At 42.9% G+C, this 18,213-nt stretch overlaps 1 protein-coding gene across 11 annotated transcripts in view; it reads left to right on the top strand.

The window, feature by feature from the left end:
- ASH1L (ASH1 like histone lysine methyltransferase) overlaps positions 1–18,213 on the top strand; it is a 231,662-nt gene that overhangs the window by 16,984 nt on the left and 196,465 nt on the right. For 3 of the 11 annotated variants that reach the window (XM_031658198.1, XM_021930184.2, XM_031658149.1), the window contains one exon: positions 15,748–15,977. The exons of 7 other annotated variants lie outside the window; for them this stretch is intronic. The gene's annotated coding sequence lies outside the window, so the exon portion shown is untranslated. Of the gene's footprint in view, positions 1–14,989; positions 15,978–18,213 lie in introns of those variants that run through there. One more of the 11 variants, XM_031658231.1, reaches the window with a different exon arrangement.

The following is an 18,213-nucleotide window of genomic DNA, read 5'->3' as shown; positions in this document are numbered from 1 at the left end:
GTGCTGGAATTACAGGCGTGAGCCACTGCACCTGGCTCATCATCTAGGTTTTAAGCTCCACATGCTTTAGTTACTTGTCCTAATGTTTTCCCTCCCCTTGCCCCCCAAACCCCTGACTGGCCCTGGTATGTTCCCCTCCCTGTGTTCATGTGTTCTCATTGTTCAACTCCCACTTACGAGTGAGAATATGCGGTGTTTGGTTTTCTGCTCCTGTGTTAGTTTGCTGCCAGCTTCATCTATGTCCCTGCAAAGGACATGATCTCATTCCTTTTTGTTTGTTTGTTTGTTTTGAGACGGAGTCTCGCTCTGTCACCCAGGCTGGAGTGCAGTGGTGCTATCTCGGCTCACTGCAAGCTCCACCTTCCAGGTTTGCCATTCTCCTGCCTCAGCCTCCTGACTGGCTGGGACTACAGGCACCTGCCACCACGCCTGGCTAATTGTTTTGTATTTTTAGTAGAGGCTGGGTTTCACTGTGTTAGCCAGGATGGTCTCGATATCCTGACCTTGTGATCCACCTGCCTCAGCCTCCGAAAGTGCTAGGATTACAGGCATGAGCCACTGCGCCTGGCCTTTTTTTTTTTTGTGAGACTTTCACTCTTGTTGCCCAGGCTGGGGTGCAACGTCATGATCTCAGCTCAGCGCATCCTCTGCTTCTCGGGTTCAAGCGATTCTCCTGCCTCAGCTTCCCGAGTAGCTGGGATTACAGTCATGTGCTACCATGCCTGGCTAATTTTGTGTTTTTAGTCGAGATAGGGTTTCTACATGTTGGCCAGGCTCGTCTCGAACTCCTGACCTCAGGTGATCCGCCCATCTCAGCCTCCCAAAGTGTACTGCACCCAGCCGATCTCATTCCTTTTTATGGCTACATAGTATTCTATGGTGTATATGTGCCTTATTTTCTTTATCCAGTCTATCATTGATGGGTGTGTGGAGTTGGTTCCATGTCTTCGCTATTGTAAATAGTGCTGCAGTAAACAGAAACACATGTGCATGTGTCTTCAGAGAATTTTAACTTTTTTTTTTTTTTTAATGGTAGTGGTGGTAAGTAGTCATGGGCCTCATTAAGAATATGATGAAACGGCCGGGCGCGGTGGCTCACGCCTGTAATCCCAGCACTTTGGGAGGCCGAGGCGGGCGGATCACAAGGTCAGGAGATCGAGACCACAGTGAAACCCCGTCTCTACTAAAAATACAAAAAAAAATTAGCCGGGCGCGGTGGTGGGCGCCTGTAGTCCCAGCTACTCAGGAGGCTGAGGCAGGAGAATGGCATGAACCCGGGAGGCGGAGCTTGCAGTGAGCCGAGATTGCGCCACTGCACTCCAGCCTGGGCGACCGCGGGACGAATCAAAAAAAAAAAGAAAAAAAAAAAAAAGAATATGATGAAACATAATCCCAGCACTTTGGGAGGCCGAGGCGGGCGGATCATGAGGTCAAGAGATCTAAACCATCCTGGCCAACATGATAAAACCCTGTCTCTCCTAAACATACAAAAATTAGCTGGGCATGGTAGCACACACCTGTAGTCCCAGCTACTTGGGAGGCTGAGGCAGGAGAATTGCTTGAACTTGGGAGGCAGAGGTTGCAATGAGCTGATACCACGCCACTACACTCTAGCCTGGTGACAGAGCGAGACTCTGTATCCAAAAAAAAAAAAAAAAGAATGTGATGAAACCTTTGTAGTCTTTCCCAGAAAGTGTATATATGCACATAAAATGTGAACGTAAGGGGTTCACTGGCACTTTGGATTGTAGGCCAGTGTTCTTTGTTACATAAGTGTCTTAATTATGAAAATTATGGAATGACAGTTAGATTGTTTACCTGTTCTTTACCAGAGGGTTTTTTGTTTGTTTTTGTTTGTTTGTTTTTTTGCAGAGGCTCACTGCAACCTCTGCCTTCTGAGTTCAAGTGATTCTCCTGCCTCAGCCTCCCGAGTAGCTGGGACTACAGGTGTGTGCCACCGTGCCCAGCTAATTTTTGTATTTTTAGTAGAGACGGGTTTCACCATGTTGGCCAGTTTGGTATAGATCTCTTGATGTTGTGATCCCCCTGCCTCAGCCTCCGAAAGTGCTGGTATTACAGGTGTGAGCCACCGTGCGCAGCCCAGAGTGCTCTTAAAAATGGAACTAGCCGGGCGCGGTGGCTCACGCCTGTAATCCCAGCACTTTGGAAGGCCGAGACGGGCGGATCACGAGGTCAGGAGATCGAGACCATCCTGGCTAACACAGTGAAACCCCGTCTCTACTAAAAATACAAAAAACTAGCCGGGCGAGGTGGCGGGCGCCTGTAGTCCCAGCTACTCGGGAGGCTGAGGCAGGAGAGTGGCGTGAACCCGGGAGGCAGAGCTTGCAGTGAGCTGAGATCTGGCCACTGCACTCCAGCCTGGGCGGCAGAGCGAGACTCCGTCTCAAAAAAAAAAAAGGAAATAAACTCATATAAGGAATGCTAGTGGTTAGATGATGATGTAAGCAAATCTTTACTCAGTGTCACCTGTTCACCTCCCTTTCCCCTTTACGATTATGGTAATGCAATAATTTCTTTTTTTTTTGTTTGAAACAGAGTCTTGCTTTGTTGCCCAGGCTGCAGTGCAGTGGCGTGATACTGGCTCACTGCAACCTCTGCCTCTTAAGTTCAAGTGATTCTCCTTCCTCAGCCTACCAAGTATCTGGGACCACAGATGCGCCCCACCACACTTGGCTAATTTTTTTTTTTTTGGTCATGGAATCTCGTTTTATCGCCCAAGCTGCAGTGCAGTGGTGGCATCTCAGCTCACTGCAGCCTCCGTCTCCCAGGCTCAAGCGATTCTCCTGCCTCAGCTCCTGAGTAGCTGGAATTACAGGCACATGCCACCACGCCTGGCTAGTTTTTTGTATTTTTAGTAGAGATGGGATTTCACCACATTGGCCAGGCTGGTCTCGAACTCCTGACATCCAGTGATCTGCCTGCCTTGGCCTCCCAAAATGCTGGGATTACAGTCATGAGCCACTGCATCCAGCCTATTTTTTATATTTTTAATGGAGATGGGGTTTCACCATGTTGGCCAGGGTAGTCTCAAACTCCTGACCTTAAGTAATCCACCTGCCTCGGCCTCCCAAAGTGCTGGGGTTACAGGCGTGAGCTACTGCACCTGGCCTCAGATCTTTTTTAAAAAATAAGTTTTTTTTTTTTTTTCTTGAGACGGAGTCTGGCTCTGTCACCCAGGCTGGAGTGCAGTGGCCGGATCTCAGCTCACTGCAAGCTCCGCCTCCTAGGTTCCCGCCATTCTCCTGCCTCAGCCTCCCGAGTAGCTGGGACTACAGGCGCCCGCCACCTCGCCGGGCTATTTTTTTGTATTTTTTTAGTAGAGACGGGGTTTCACCGTGTTAGCCAGGATGGTCTCGATCTCCTGACCTCGTGATCCGCCCGTCTTGGCCTCCCAAAGTGCTGGGATTACAGGCTTGAGCCACTGCACCTGGCTTGTGTTTTGTTTTTTAGAGACAGAGTCTTGCTCTGTTGCCCAGGCTGGAGTGCAGTGGCCGGATCTCAGCTCACTGCAAGCTCCGCCTTCCGGGTTCACGCCATTCTCCTGCCTCAGCCTCCCGAGTAGCTGGGACTACAGGCGCCCGCCACCTCGCCCGGCTAGTTTTTTTTGTATTTTTTAGTAGAGATGGGGTTTCGCCATGTTAACCAGGATGGTCTCGATCTCCTGACCTTGTGATCCGCCCGTCTCGGCCTACCAAAGTGCTGGGATTACAGGCTTGAGCCACCGCGCCTAGCTAAAAAATAAGTTTTTAATGGATTTTTTTTTATTGTAAAACTAATGCAAATTCTGTAATAGAAATATATATGTATATATATAATTTTTTTCTTTCCAAACCTTTCTCCCTTAAAAGACTAGCACTATCAATTTGGTATGTAATCATTCATAATTTTTTCTGTATATAGGTTTTTTACTACTCTTTCCAAATATGAGATTATGCTTGCTTTTTTTTTTTTTTGAGACGGAGTCTCGCTCTGTCACCCAGGCTGGAGTGCAGTGGCCAGATCCTCAGCCTCACTGCAAGCTCCTTGCCTCCTAGGGTTTACTGCCCCATCTCTCCTCATAAGTAGCCTCCCTCGAGTAGCTTGGGACTACAGGCCACCGCCACCTCGGCCTGCTAGTTTTGTATTTTTTAGTAGAGACGCTCTCACCCCTTGTTAGCCAGGATGGTCTCTGACCTCCTGACCCTAGATCCCACCCGTCTCAGCCTCCCAAAGTGCTGGGATTACAGGCTTGAGCCACCGCGCCCAGCCATGCTTACTTTCAACTTAGAAATAGTAGACATGTATTTTGTGTGTGTGTGTGTGTGTGTGTAAAAAATATTTTTTGGTCAATATGAAGGAAAACTATAATAAATCTTTTTTTTTTTTTTTGAGATGGAGTCTTGCTGTGTCGTCCAGGCTGGAGTGCCATGGCGCGATCTTGGCTCACTGCAAGCTCTGCCTCCTGGGCTCACGCCATTCTCCTGCCTCAGCCTTCCAAGTAGCTGGGACTATGGCGCCCGCCACCTCGCCCGGCTAATTTTTTGTATATTTAGTAGAGACGAGGTTTCACCGTGTTAGCCAGGATGGTCTCGATCTCCTGACCTCGTGATCCGCCCGCCTCGGCCTCCCAAAGTGCTGGGATTACAGGTGTGAGCCACTGCACCCGGCTATAGTAAATCTTTTTATTGGTACTTTTATTTTTCTATGAGAGTCTCAAAAGTAGGATTACTTTTGGAGTCAAAGAGTATGTAAAATGTAAAGGTTTATAATGGATAGTATAAATATTACTTTCTAAAATGATGGTGGCCACTAGTGCCCATTTACCATACCTTATCGGTATTACTTGCTATTTTGAATTTCAGCCAAATTGATAAGTAAAAAATAGCTTTTTTGTGTGTGTGCAAGATGGAGTTTTGCTCTTGTTGCCCAGGCTGGAGTGCAATGGTGCAATCTCAGCTCACCGCAACCTCTGCCTTCTGGGTTCAAGCAATTCTCCTGCCTCAGCCTCCCGAGTAACTGGGATTACAGGCATGCACACCACCATGCCTGGCTAATTTTGTATTTTTAGTAGAGACGGGGTTTCTCCATCTTGGTCAGGCTGGTCTTGAACTCCTGACCTGAGGTGATCTGCCGGCCTCAGCCTCTCAAAGTGCTGGGATTACAGGCGTGAGCCACTACGCCCGGCCAATAGCTTGTTTTTATTCACACCTCCCTGATTACTAGTGAGGTGGTATATCTTTTTATATTTCTGTTATTTTTATCTCTCCTATTATTGCCTATGTATATCTTTTGTATATCTTATTTAAGATAATTTTACATTAAGATATGTTAATCCTTTTTCATGTTTATATTTTCTCCAATCTTGTCTTTTTATTTTGTTTACAGTGTCTTAGTTTACAGATATATACTACTTTAACATAATCATACTTGTCACTATTTTCTTTTATAGTTTTTAGTTTCCTGATTTGCCTAAGAAGGGTTTCTCGGCTGGGCGCGGTGGCTCAAGCCTGTAATCCCAGCACTTTGGGAGGCTGAGGCGGGCGGATCATGAGGTCAGGAGATCGAGACTATCCTGGCTAACACGGTGAAACCCTGTCTCTATGAAAAATACAAAAAATTGGCTGGGCGTGGTGGTGGGCGCCTGTAGTTCCAGCTAGTTGGGAGGCTGAGGCAGGAGAATGGCGTGAACCCGGGAGGCAGAGCTTGCTGTGAGCCGAGATTGCACCACTGCACTCCAGCCTGGGTGACAGAGAGAGACTACGTCTCAAAAAAAAAAAAAAAAAAAAAGGATGGGTTTCTCCACCATAGGTTATAGAAATAGTCATGAACATTCAGATACTTTTACTTTTGTATGTAGTGTTTAAATCCACGAGTAGGGCTAGTCATAGTGGCTCACACCTATAATCCCAGCACTTTGGGAGGCCGAGGCGGGAGGATTGCTTGAGGCCAGGAGTTTGAGACAAGCCTGTAACATAGTGAGAAACCCCTTGCTTGAGCCCAGGAGCTTGAGGGTACAGTAAGCCATATTCAGACAACTGCACTCCAGCCTGGGTGACATCGAGACCCTGTCTCAAATAAATACAAATAAAAAATAAATCCATGAGGAAATTGCTTATTTATTTTGTTGTGTTTTGTTTTTTTGAGATAAGGTCTTGTTCTGTCGCCTAGGCTGGAGTGCAGTGGCGCCTCAGCCTCAACCTCCCAGGCTTAATTGATTCTCATACCTTAGCCCCTGCCGAGTAACTGGGACTACAGGTGCGTACTACCAGGCTCAGCTAATTTTTAAATTTTTTTGTAGAGATAGGGTCTCACTGTGTTACCCAGGCTTGTCTTGAACTCCTGGCCTCAGGTCACCCTCCCACCTCAGCCTCCCAAAGTGCTGGGATTATAGGCGTGAGCCACCATGCCAGCCTTATTTTTGTTTATGATGTAAAGAATGGGTGGAACTTTGTTTTCTGCCAGTGGATATCCAGTTATGTCAACATACAGCAACAGATATCAAATAAATCATCTCCTTGTCATACTGAAATCTTTTATTTATCTTTTGACACAGAGTCTCACTCTGTCGCACAGGCTGGAGGGCAGTGGTGCGATGTTGGCTCACTGCAACCTCTGCCTCCTGGGTTCAAGCAATTCTCCTGCTGCAGCCTCTAGGTGCTTTGCTAAGGATGTAGCAGTGAATACAGCAAACAATTTTTACTCTGATGGAGTGCATGGTCTAGTGGAAGATACGGATATTAAATAAGTTATTAGTATAATGCGCATTAAGAGACTTGGAGTATGGATATGCATTTAGCAGGATGATCTGCCAGGCACAAGTGATCCTCCTGCCTCAGCCTCCCAAGTCTAGGGGAATAGGAAATGTCTCCCCAAGGGACTGAGGTCTTGCTATGTTTCCCAGGCTGGTCTCAAAATCCTGGGCTCAAGTGATCTTCCTGCCTTGGCCTCAATGTGCTGGGATTACAGGCGTGAGCCACTGGGCCTTTGAGAAAAACAATCTCTAGTGACTCACTCCTGCAGTCAGGAGGCCGAGGCAGGAAGATGGTTTGAGCCCAGGAGTTCGAGACCAGCCTGGGCAACATGGCAAGGCGCTGTCTTTACAAAAATAAAAAATTGGTTGGGCATGGTTGGTGTGTGCCTGTAGTCCCAGCTACTCAGGAGGCTAAGGCTGCTTGGGCCCAGGAGGTTGGGACTGTGGTGAACTATGATTGTGTCACTGCTCTCCAGCCTGGGTGACAGAGCAAGACTTTTTCTCAAACAACAGCAATATATATATGTAAAATAAAACACCTTTCTGGATGTAGCTTGGGCTGGAGGAAAGCAAGATATACAAAGAAGTCAGAGGGCTGCTGCTATACTCTGGGTGAGGATTGTTGGTTTTATTTGGGCAAGTCAGTGGGAGAATTGGAGAGGAACTGTGTGTAATCATATATGCAATGACATTCAGAAGTTTTAGTGTTAGATTGAAGGTTGAGAATAAGGGAGTGAGAATAGTCAGGATGAGTGCTGCTGCACTCCAGCCTGGGTGACAGAGTGAGATTCCATCTCAAAAAATAAAAATAAAAAATAAATAAAAATCTAAAAAATTTTACAAATACCGAAAGATTTTAGAGAAGGAAAAGACTGACTGAACCTAAGGAATTCCAGCATCTGGAAGTCTGGTAGGCCGAATCAGATCAGCAAATAAGACTCAGGAGTGCTTCCAGAGAGGTGGCAGGAATGTATACTGTCATAGTAACCTGTAGTAGTTTGTGTCTTGTGTTCATTTTCTTAGTACTGCCTTTTTGAAGGACAAAAGTTTATAGTTTTGATGAAGTTCAGTTTACCAGGTTTAAAAAAAAAAAAAAAATCATGCTGTCATATCTAAGAAATTTTGCCTAACCCAAGGTCATAAAGATTTCCTCCTATATATTTTTTAGGAATTTTATAGTTCATTTTTGAATTTAAATCTGTGATCCACTTGAGTTAATTTTTGTGTGTGATGTGAGGTAAGGGTCTGAGTTCTTTTCTTGCAGATGGATATCCTGTAGTAGATTTGGAGTGAGAAGATTGCATTCAATCCAAGTTCTTCTATTTACTAATTTTACAGTCTTAGAGTTAAATCATGTTTTGAAGCCTGTTTGCTCACCTATAAAATGTGATTAGTTAAATCTAATAAGATTATTGTCAGAATGAAACAAATGAGACAATAAGTGAAACCACTTAAGCATAGCGTATGGCACGTAGTAGGACTAAGGTAGATAAATGTTAGTGGAGTTTGAAAAACACTCCCAAGATACCCAAATACTCTTCTTTTTTGTTTGTTTCTTTAAATTCATTTCAGTGAGTGAATAATGCCCAAGCTTTTGGTTTTCAGATATAATCATTGTAATATTTAATCCCTTGAAATTACCTCTTTTTTTTTTTTTTTTTTTTTTTGAGGCGGAGTCTCACTCTGTCTCCCGAGCTGGAGTGCAGTGGCCGGATCTCAGCTCACTGCAAGCTCTGCCTCCCGGATTCACGCCATTCTCCTGCCTCAGCCTCCCGAGTAGCTGGGACTACAGGCACCCGCCACCTCGCCCGGCTAGTTTTTTGTATTTTTTAGTAGAGACGGGGTTTCACCATGTTCGCCAGGATGGTCTTGATCTCCTGACCTCGTGATCCGCCCGTCTTGGCCTCCCAAAGTGCTGGGATTACAGGCTTAAGCCACCGCGCCCGGCCGAAATTACCTCTTAATCTTAAAGTCTATCAGCTTTAAACTTTAGGCAGCAAATGTACTGCAGGCATATTTTAGGGAGTTTTGACTTCTTTGGGTTTGTTTGATAACATTTGGTAAATAATTGCCTTTTTGTGTTGAATGTCTGTCTTTTTTCTTTTAACTTTTTTTAGAGACTGGTTCTCACTCTGTCACCCAGGCTGGAGTGCAGTGGCATAATCATAGCTAGCTGCAACCTTGAACTTCTGGGCTTGAGCAGTCCTCCTGGATTAGCCTCCCTCATTATGTAGAAGTATTAAAATCATGGGTTCTACTTTTGACAGACATAGCATATTCATATATAGGAGCTATTGAGTAGTGAGAAATGATGACTGCATATGTTTTGAAGGTAAAGCTGACAGATTTTGCTGACAGACTGCGTATGTAGGGTTTGAGATGAAGGAGTCAAGGATGATAACAAGTTATTAGGCCAAAAATTTGTCATCTCAGTTCAGTAGCTGATGATCTTTTCAAGGCCTGAGTCAGATCTTGTCATTTCTTAAAACCATTTTGATGGCTTCCTTTCTCATAGTAAAAGCTAAAGTCTGTATAAGTCTGCAAGGCCCTCTGTATAAGTCCTGCATGCCCTTTCAGTCTGCATACTCATTCAGTTCCAGGAAGCAGGGTTGGGTAAAGGTCTCCATTCTGTTTCTGAAACACAACAAAAATACTTCCACTTCAAGACCTTCACACTTACTTTTTGGCTTGACTAGAACCTCCATTTCCTGGGTATGTGATTACTTAGCTAGTTTGATATATCCTAAGAAATATGATGGTTATCTGTGGAAATTTTAAAGAGCATGAAACCCAGCACAAATTTAAATGGTGCTATATGTTTTTTTTTTTTTGAGACGAAATTTCGTTCTTGTTGCCCAGGCTGGAGTGCAATGGCACGATCTCGCCTCACTGCAACCTCCGCCTCCCGGGTTCAAGTGATTCTCCTGCCTCAGCATCCTGAGTAGCTGGGATTACAGGCATGCACCACTACGCCTGGCTGATTTTGTATTTTTAGTAGAGACAGCGTTTCTCCCTGTTGGTCAGGGTGGTCTTGAACTCCCAAGCCAGCCTCAGGTGATCTGCCTGCCACAGCCTCCCAAGTGCTGGGATTACAGGTGTGAGCCACCATGCCTGGCCTAATGTGCTATAAATATTTAAATAAAAATCTTATGTCGTTAATTTAGACCTTTTTTTTTTTTTTTTTTTTTTTAGAAGAGATGGGGTCTTGCGCTGTTGCAAAGGCTGAAATGCAGTGATATTTTCTTAGCTCACTGTGGCCTTAAGTTCCTGGGTTCAAGCAGTCCTCTTGCCTTGGCCTCCCAAAGTGTTGGGATTACAGGCGTGAACCACCACACCTATCCTATAAATGGTTTTTAATCTTAAGAAATAATGTTGTAATGTTTAGAAATTAAAAGTCTCTAGCCATATTTAATAAAGATCACAAAGGAAAACAAAAATTCCTTGCAGATGAGCAGGCATGGTGACTTGCCCCCTGTTAGCTGTGCAGGAGGCTGAGGTGGGAGAATCATTTGAGCTCCAGAGTTCGAGACCACAGTGAGGTAACAAGATGCCACTGCATTCCAGCCTTGGCAACAGAGCAAAACCCAGTCTTAAAAAAAAAAAAATTCCTCACATGAGACAAGTTAGATTTTACTTGTTTTTTTTTTTTTTTTTTTTTTTTTTTTTGATGGGGTTTTACTGTTGTTGCCCAGGCTGGAGTGCAATGGCACGATCTTGGCTTACCACAACCTCTGCCTACCAGGTTCAAGCGATTCTCCTGCCTCAGCCTCCCGAGTAGTTGGGATTACAGGCGTGTGCCACCACATCCCGCTAATTTTTGTATTTTTAGTAGAGACAGAGTTTCACCATGTTGGCTAGGCTGGTCTTGCTCCTGATCTTAGGTGATCCACCTACCTTGGCCTCCCAAAGTGCTGGGGTTACAGGTGTGAGCCACTGCACCCGGCCAGATTTTACCTGTTTTAAGATAACAATCTGCTGGCATTGTTTAATCTGTAACATAGCAATTTTAAATGAGTTTACTTATCTAAAAAGAAATTGTTCTTCATTGTTCTTCAAGCTAAAAATCTTATAAAATTCCATTAACTTTTTCATTTGTATGTTGTTACACAGCCTCCCTCTGTATATAGCATATACATATATTTTCAGCTCTCTCTTTGACTTTCCACTTAAATGTTTCACAGGGACCTAGCATTTAATGTGCTTATTACTGAACCCTTTGAGCTTCCCTTTCTGTCTCATCCTGGCATACTTCTAGAATATCGGCCCCACAAAGCAAGGGTTTTTTTCTATATTTTGTACTATTGTATCTGCAGTTCTTGATATATAACTCAGTAAATGTTTGTTGAATGAGTCTCCAAATGGTACCACCATACCATTTACCATTTGCTCAAGTCTTCAGTTTTTTCCACTCTCATCTCTCACATTATATTGACAAACCTCTCACATGTTTCTTAAATCCATCTGTTTTTCTCTATTTCCAGTGTTACCATCCTAATCTAGTATGCTAATGTTATGACTGGTATTCCAGAACCAACTTTTGCTGTCTTTGTAATAATCTTCCTTCCACAGCAAACAGAGATGTTTCTCAAAATGGAAGCTTGTGTCTTGTTACTGTCCTACTCAGACCCCTTTAATACCTTCTTTTTGAATTCCAAATTCTTTTTTTTTTTTTTGAGATTGGATCTCGGCCTGTTTCCAGCCTGGAGTGCAATGGCACCACCATGGCTTACTATAGCCTTGACCTTCTGGGCTCAAGCAGCTGGGAATTCTCAAAAAAAAAAAAAAACAAACAAACAAAAAAAACCAAAAAAACAAATATATATATAAAAAATAAAAAATTTTAAAGGAAAGAAAAAAAGCACTTAAAGTTCATGAGACCAAAGACCATATTTGTATTACTCATGACTGTATCTAGAGTGTGTGTCACAATTCTCAAAACATATTTCGAGGCTCTCAGAAAATGTTTGTTGAATGAATGAAGGAATAGATTAAGAATGATGAATCCATACAGGAAATGATGAAATGGTTAGAGAGGTGGTGGGAGAACCAGTAGAATGTATCATAGAAACCAAAGAGTTTCAAACATAGCAAATAGGCCAAATGTAGCAGAGAGAAATAATAAGATTGAGACTAAAGATGATCTTTTTTTTTGAGTCGGAGTCTCACTCTGTCATCCAGGCTGGATGAGTGCAGTGGCGCAGTCTGGGCTCACGCAACCTTCACCTGCCAGGTTCAAGCGATTCTTCTGCCTCAGCCTCCCGATTAGCTAGGACTACAGGTGTGCACCACCACATCCGGCTAATTTTTGTATTTTTTTTTTTAGTGGAGACGGGGTTTCACCATATTGGCCAAGCTGGTCTTGAACACCTGACCTTGTGATCCACCTGCCTCAGCCTCCCAAAATGCTGTGATTACAGGCATGAGCCACCACGCCCATCATAAAGATGATCTTTGAGAGGCAGCAAAGCGTAGTGGTTAAGAGGAGCCAAACAGACCTGACTCCGCCTTTTATTGGACATTAGCCTGTCTTTTCATCTCTAAAAAGGGAATAGTAATAGTAACTACCACATACTGATTGTGAGCCTTAAATGAGATAATATATGTAAAACATTTGGCATAGAGCTTTGTACATCTAAGTATTTTATTACTTTCACTGGTGCTAAATTCACTGTGAGGACTCATTTGTAGTACTTAAAAAAATTTGGTTGATTTTATATTGTTTTGCTGAATAGTGTTCCATCAAAGCATGGCTATTCCCTTTCTACCCCTGAAAATAGACAGGGAATTTGCATATAAAATGATTTCCAAACATAGTTGTCTTTCAGAGTAGTTCTGTATCTCAGACCAGACACCCCCCACCTCCAACACACACATACACACACACACTTTCTCTCTCTGTCTCTGTGTGTGTGTGTGTGTGTGTGTGTGTGTGTGTATATATATATATTTTTTTTTTGGAGACACAGTCTCGCTCTGTTGCCTAGGCTGGAGTGCAGTGCCACAGGCTTGGCTCTGCAACCTCTGCATCCTGGGTTCAAGCGATTCTTCTGCCCCAGCCTCCTGAGTAGCTGGGATGACAGGTACCCACCACCACGCCTGGCTAACTTTTGTATTTTTAGTAGAGATGGAGTTTCACCATGTTGGCCAGGCTAGTCTTGAACTCCTGACCTCAGGTGATCCGCTTGCCTCAGCCTCCCAAAGTGCTGGAATTTATAGGCGTGAGCAACCACGCCCAGCCCAGACCACTATATTAATAGCAGTGTATTAGTTAATTTTTATCAGATCCACTGTTTGTTACTTGGATGTGGGATTAGAATGGCAGGTGTGGGGGTGGATAGAGGTCTTCATTTTGTAGAGAATATGTATTTGTAAATTTGTAGGTAGTTTTTAACATATTGTTAGATTGTCATACTTTGTTTTTGTACAATGTGTATGTCCTATTAATATAATCAGTAATTTTCTTTTTAAAAAATATATAGTAATTTTCTAGAGTTTACTTAATGCTGTAATGATTTGTGCAAAAGTATTTAATGCTGTAGGTATAGTGTTACTTTCCTTTGAATTTGGACCAGACTATTCCACATTGTTCCAGAGATTTGAAAACATAAATCCCAAAATTGCATGTGAGATGAATATTGAATTTGCCCGTTTGAGTGAAGAGATTCTAGCAATCATAGGTCTGTGTTTTTCCTTGGAAATATATTTTAAGTTGAATATATTGTACTAGGAACCAGAATAAGTTGTATTACAACGTGGCATCCTTGCCCCTGGATGGAAAACCTAGGTTGTTTAGATATTTTTCCAAAAGCTGAAAGAACGATATTCACAAAGAACATTGCTCTGAAAGTTCAAAAAACAGCCTTCTGGCAGCTGCTGTAGGGACTGTTTTTCAAGGAGTTTACATTCAGCAGATAAAAAGCAATCTGTTATGAAATATCTTCAGAATTTGGGTTTATCTTGACTAGAAATTCTTAAATTTGGTATGTGGGGTTTGCCAATCATGATTTTCCAGTTTTACTACCTAAATGATTCTCAAAATATGCCTGTAAGCCTACTGTTTGTTTTTCTCCTTGATCATGTTAGGGAAATCTAATATTTTTCTCTTCTCATATACTTTTTTAGGGGGGGGAAATCAATGTTTTCAAATCTCTTTTCAGTTTATTGGTGCTCCGCTATTTATGTAATAATATGTGTCACTTAGATTAAGTTTTTAAATTTTTTTTTCATTTTAAAAATGAGAATCATATTTCTCTCAAACCTTTCTCTAATGTTTTGAAAGGGAATTAAGTGCAGATAAAAAAAATGAATTCTTTGCTTGAACCCGGGAGGCGGAGGTTGCAGCGAGCCGAGATCACGCCACTGCACTCCAGCCTGGGCGACAGAGTGAGACTCCATTTCAAAAGAAAAAAAGAGAATTCTTTGGAATGCTGAAATTCTTCATTTATATATATAAATTTTGCAGTTATGCATATTAAGACATGGAATTCGTTCATTACAAAAATTGTAGGGGAAAATTTAAAATGTATGCCTTTGTGGGTAATGAATATAAAAGCAATTCTTTTTTTTTTTTTTTTTTTACAAACTGTAAAATTTTGTGGGTTTTTGGTACATCTGTTTTTTTGAGATGGGGTCTCTCTTTATTGCCCAGACTGGAGCGCAGTGGCACGATTCTAGCTCATTCCAGTCTCGAACACTTGGGCTCAAGTGATCCTCTCATCTCAGTCTCCAGAGTAGCTAGGCCTACAGGTGTGTCCTACCACACCCAGCTAATTTTTTAACATTGATTGATTGATTGAGACAGAGTGTCACTCTGTTGGCCAGGCTGGAGTGCCTCTGGAGTAGCTAGGACTACAGGTGTGTCCCACCATGCACAGCTTATTATTTGATTGCCCAGGCTGTAGTACAGTGCTATGATCATGGCTCACTGCAGCCTCGACCTCCTAGACTCAGGTGATCCTCCCACCTCAGCCTCCTGGGTAGCTGGGACGATAGGCACGTACCACCATGCCCAGCTGATTTTTTCATTTTTTTTTTTTCCTCCCTGAGAAAGAGTCTTGGTCTGTCACCCAGGCTGGAGTGCAGTGACACAGTCTCAGCTCACTGCAGCCTCCACCTCCTGCGTTCAAATGATTCTCCTGCCTCAGCCTCCTGAGTAACTGAAATTACAGGAGCGTGCCACCATGCCCAGCTAATTTTTTTTTTTTTTTTTTTTTAGTAGAGACGGGGTTTCACCATGTTGGCCAGGCTGGTCTCAAACTCCTGACCTCAAGTGATCCGCCTACCTCGGCCTCCCAAAGTGTTGGGATTACAGGCATGAGCCACTGAGCCTGGCCTAGAATGGGGACAGTTTGAAGCTGGTAAAATATAACTCACATAAGTCAGGGAATTAATTCTACAAGTATTTGTTGAACACCTACTATATGCCAGCTACTGTTCCACATGCTGGGATATAGCAGTGAACCAAACTGATAAGTCTATTTCCTGGTAGAGTTCAAATTTCAATGGAAAGATGTAGACAAATATATTGTACACCAGGTGGTAAGAAGAATATGAGAATAAAATAGGATACTGAGTGTGAGTAGAGGGTAGTGGGGGGATAGGTGTTTTAGGAAATGTTTCTTCCATAAAATTACATTTAGGCAAAGATATGAAGGAAGTGAAAGAGCAAGATATGCAGTTATCTGGGGAAAGGGTGTTCTATCAAGCAGAATGGTAAGTGCAAAGGTCCCAAGGTAAAGAGTATTTTTGTTGTGTTTGAGAAACAGAAGGGAATTTTTTTTTGTTTTTTTTGAGACAGTTTCACTCTGTTGCCCAGGCTGGAGTGCAGTGGCGCGATCTCGGCTCACTGCAGCCTCTGCCAGAAGGGAAACTTTTGTACCTCCTTCTTGGAACTAAGCGAAGAGACTGGTAGGAGATGGAAGAGAGGTAGAGAGGACTTTAGGACAAATTAAATTGGATCTTTAGACCATTTAAAAAATTTTGGCTTCTGCTTTTAGGGAGATAGGAAGCCTACGAAAGGGTTTTGAGCAGAGGAGTGATATGATCTGACTCAGGCTTTGAAGGGATCACCCTGCTGCTGAATTGAGAAGACTGGAAGAGATATGAGGGTTGAAGCAAGGACCCAGTTAGAAGCATGTTGCATTTTGCAAGCTGTGCATCTGACAAAGCTCTAATAACAGCGTCTGTAAGGAACTTAAGCAAATCTACGAGAAAAACCGATTAAAAAGTGAGTAAAGGACATGAACAGATACTTCTCAAAAGAAGACATATATGCAGCCAGCAATCATGAAAAAAAGCTCAACATCACTGATCATTCAAGAAATGCAAATCAAAACCACAGTGAGATACCATCTCACTTTAGTCAGAATGACTACTATTAAAAAGTAAAAAAAAAAAAAAAAAAGATGCTGGCAAGGTTGCAGAGGAAAAGGAGTGCTTATACACCGTTGGTGGGAATGTAAATTAGTTAAGCCATTGTGGAAGACAGTGTGGTCATCCTCAAAGACTTAAAAATGGAAATACCATTTGACTCAGCAGTCCTATTACTGGGTATATACCCAGAGGAATATAGATCATAAAGACACATGCACACATATCTTCATTGCAGCACTGTTCACAATAGCAAAGACGTGGGATCAGCCTAAATGCCCGCCAATGGTAGACTGAATAAAGAAAATGTAGTACATATACATCATGAAATACTATGGAGTCACAAAAAAAAAAAGAGATCATGTACTTTGCAGGATCGTGGATGGAGTGGAGGCCATTATCTTTGGCAAACTAATGCAGGAACAGAAAAATACTGTATGTTCTCACATATAAATGGGAGCTAAATGATGACAACGCATGGACACAGGGGAACAACACACACAGGGGCTTATTGGAGGGTGGAGGGTGGAAAGAGGGAGAAGATCAGGAAAAATAACTAATGGGTACTAGGCTTAATACCTGAGTGATGAAATAAACCCCCATGACGCAAGTTTACCTACGTAACAAACCGCACATGTACCCCTGAACTTAGAATAAAAGTTAAATATATTAAAAAATCAATAAATCGATGGACTTTGAGTTAAGCAGATCACCCTCCATAATGTTGGGGAGGAACTTCATCCACTCAACTGAAGGCATTAATAGAACAAAAGATTGACCTCTCCTCAGTAAGAGGCAAGTCTGCCACCAGATGGCCTTTAGACTTGAATGAAAACATTGGGTCTTCCTGGGTCTCCAGCTTGCCACTGACCCACCCTGCAGATTTTGGGACTGGCCAGCTTCCATAATCGTGTGAGCAATTCTTTTAAATAAACCTCTTTCTTTAAAAAAAAATGCATATTGCAATAATCCATTCATATATTTATCATCACTTGGATCTGATAGCTGTCAAAGTAATGAGAACTGGTTAGATTCTGCATACATTTTGAAGGTAAAGCTGACACCCTTAGCTGACCAAATGGACATGAGGGGTTTGAGAGAAAAAGCAATTAAGAATGGGTAGAGATTTTTGGCCTAAATATTTCTGGTTGGAATTACCATATATTGAAATGAAACCTGTAGGAAGAATAGATTTGGGGCAGTGGGCAAAGATGAATTGATTTTAAACATGTTAAGTGCCTATCTATTACATGGTCAGGTCAGTGTGTCAAGTAAGCATTTAGATATGTGAATCTGAAGTTCCAGAAAGAGGTCTCAACTAGTCTCTATCTGAAGGTAGAAATTTATGAATCATCAATGTTAGATGAACTTTAAAGCCGTAAGACTGGATCAGGTCATGTAGGAACTGAGTGTAGACAGAAAAAGGAAGAGGTCCAGGCACCCCCTGCATCACTCCAGTATTTAAAGGTCATGGAGGAAGGAAAGAACCTGCAAAGGAGACTCAGAGTTACTAGCCAGTGAGGAAGAACAATCAAGACAGGAGTCCTAGAGCTGGGCACGGTGGCTCATGCCTGTCATCCCAGCTACTCAGGAGTCTGAGGTCAGAGGATCGCTTGAGGCCAGGACTTTAAGACTAGCCTGGGCAACCTAGTGAGACCCTGTCTCTAAAACAGTGAAAAAAAATTGGGCGTGGTGGCACATGCCTGTATTTCTAGCTACTTGGAATAGCTCCCTGGGTTCTGAGGCAGGAGAATCACTTGAGCCCAGGATTTTGAGGCTGCGGTGAGCTATGATTGTGCCCCTGCACTCTGGCCAGGATGAGAGAGAGAGACCTTGACTCAAAAAAAGAAAGAAAAAGATATCGCATAAGTCAATTGAAGTAGCAAGGGAGCTGTTTAGCTGTGCCAAATTCTGTTGATAGGTCAGGTAAGATGAGAGGACTGAGAATTGATCATTCTTCTTAGCAATGTGGAAGTCATTGGTGACCTTAACTAGCAGTTTCTATGGAGGGGTGGCAGTGAAAGTATGATCAGTATGTTCAAGAGAAGAAAAAAGCAAGGATTGGAGGTCAGGGAGAATAGACAATATAGAGA

Source organism: Papio anubis, chromosome 1 (assembly GCF_008728515.1).
Source record: "Papio anubis isolate 15944 chromosome 1, Panubis1.0, whole genome shotgun sequence".
Taxonomy (NCBI): domain Eukaryota; kingdom Metazoa; phylum Chordata; class Mammalia; order Primates; family Cercopithecidae; genus Papio; species Papio anubis.
Note: the sequence above shows the minus strand (reverse complement) of the source record. Positions and strands in the feature narration are given on the sequence as shown.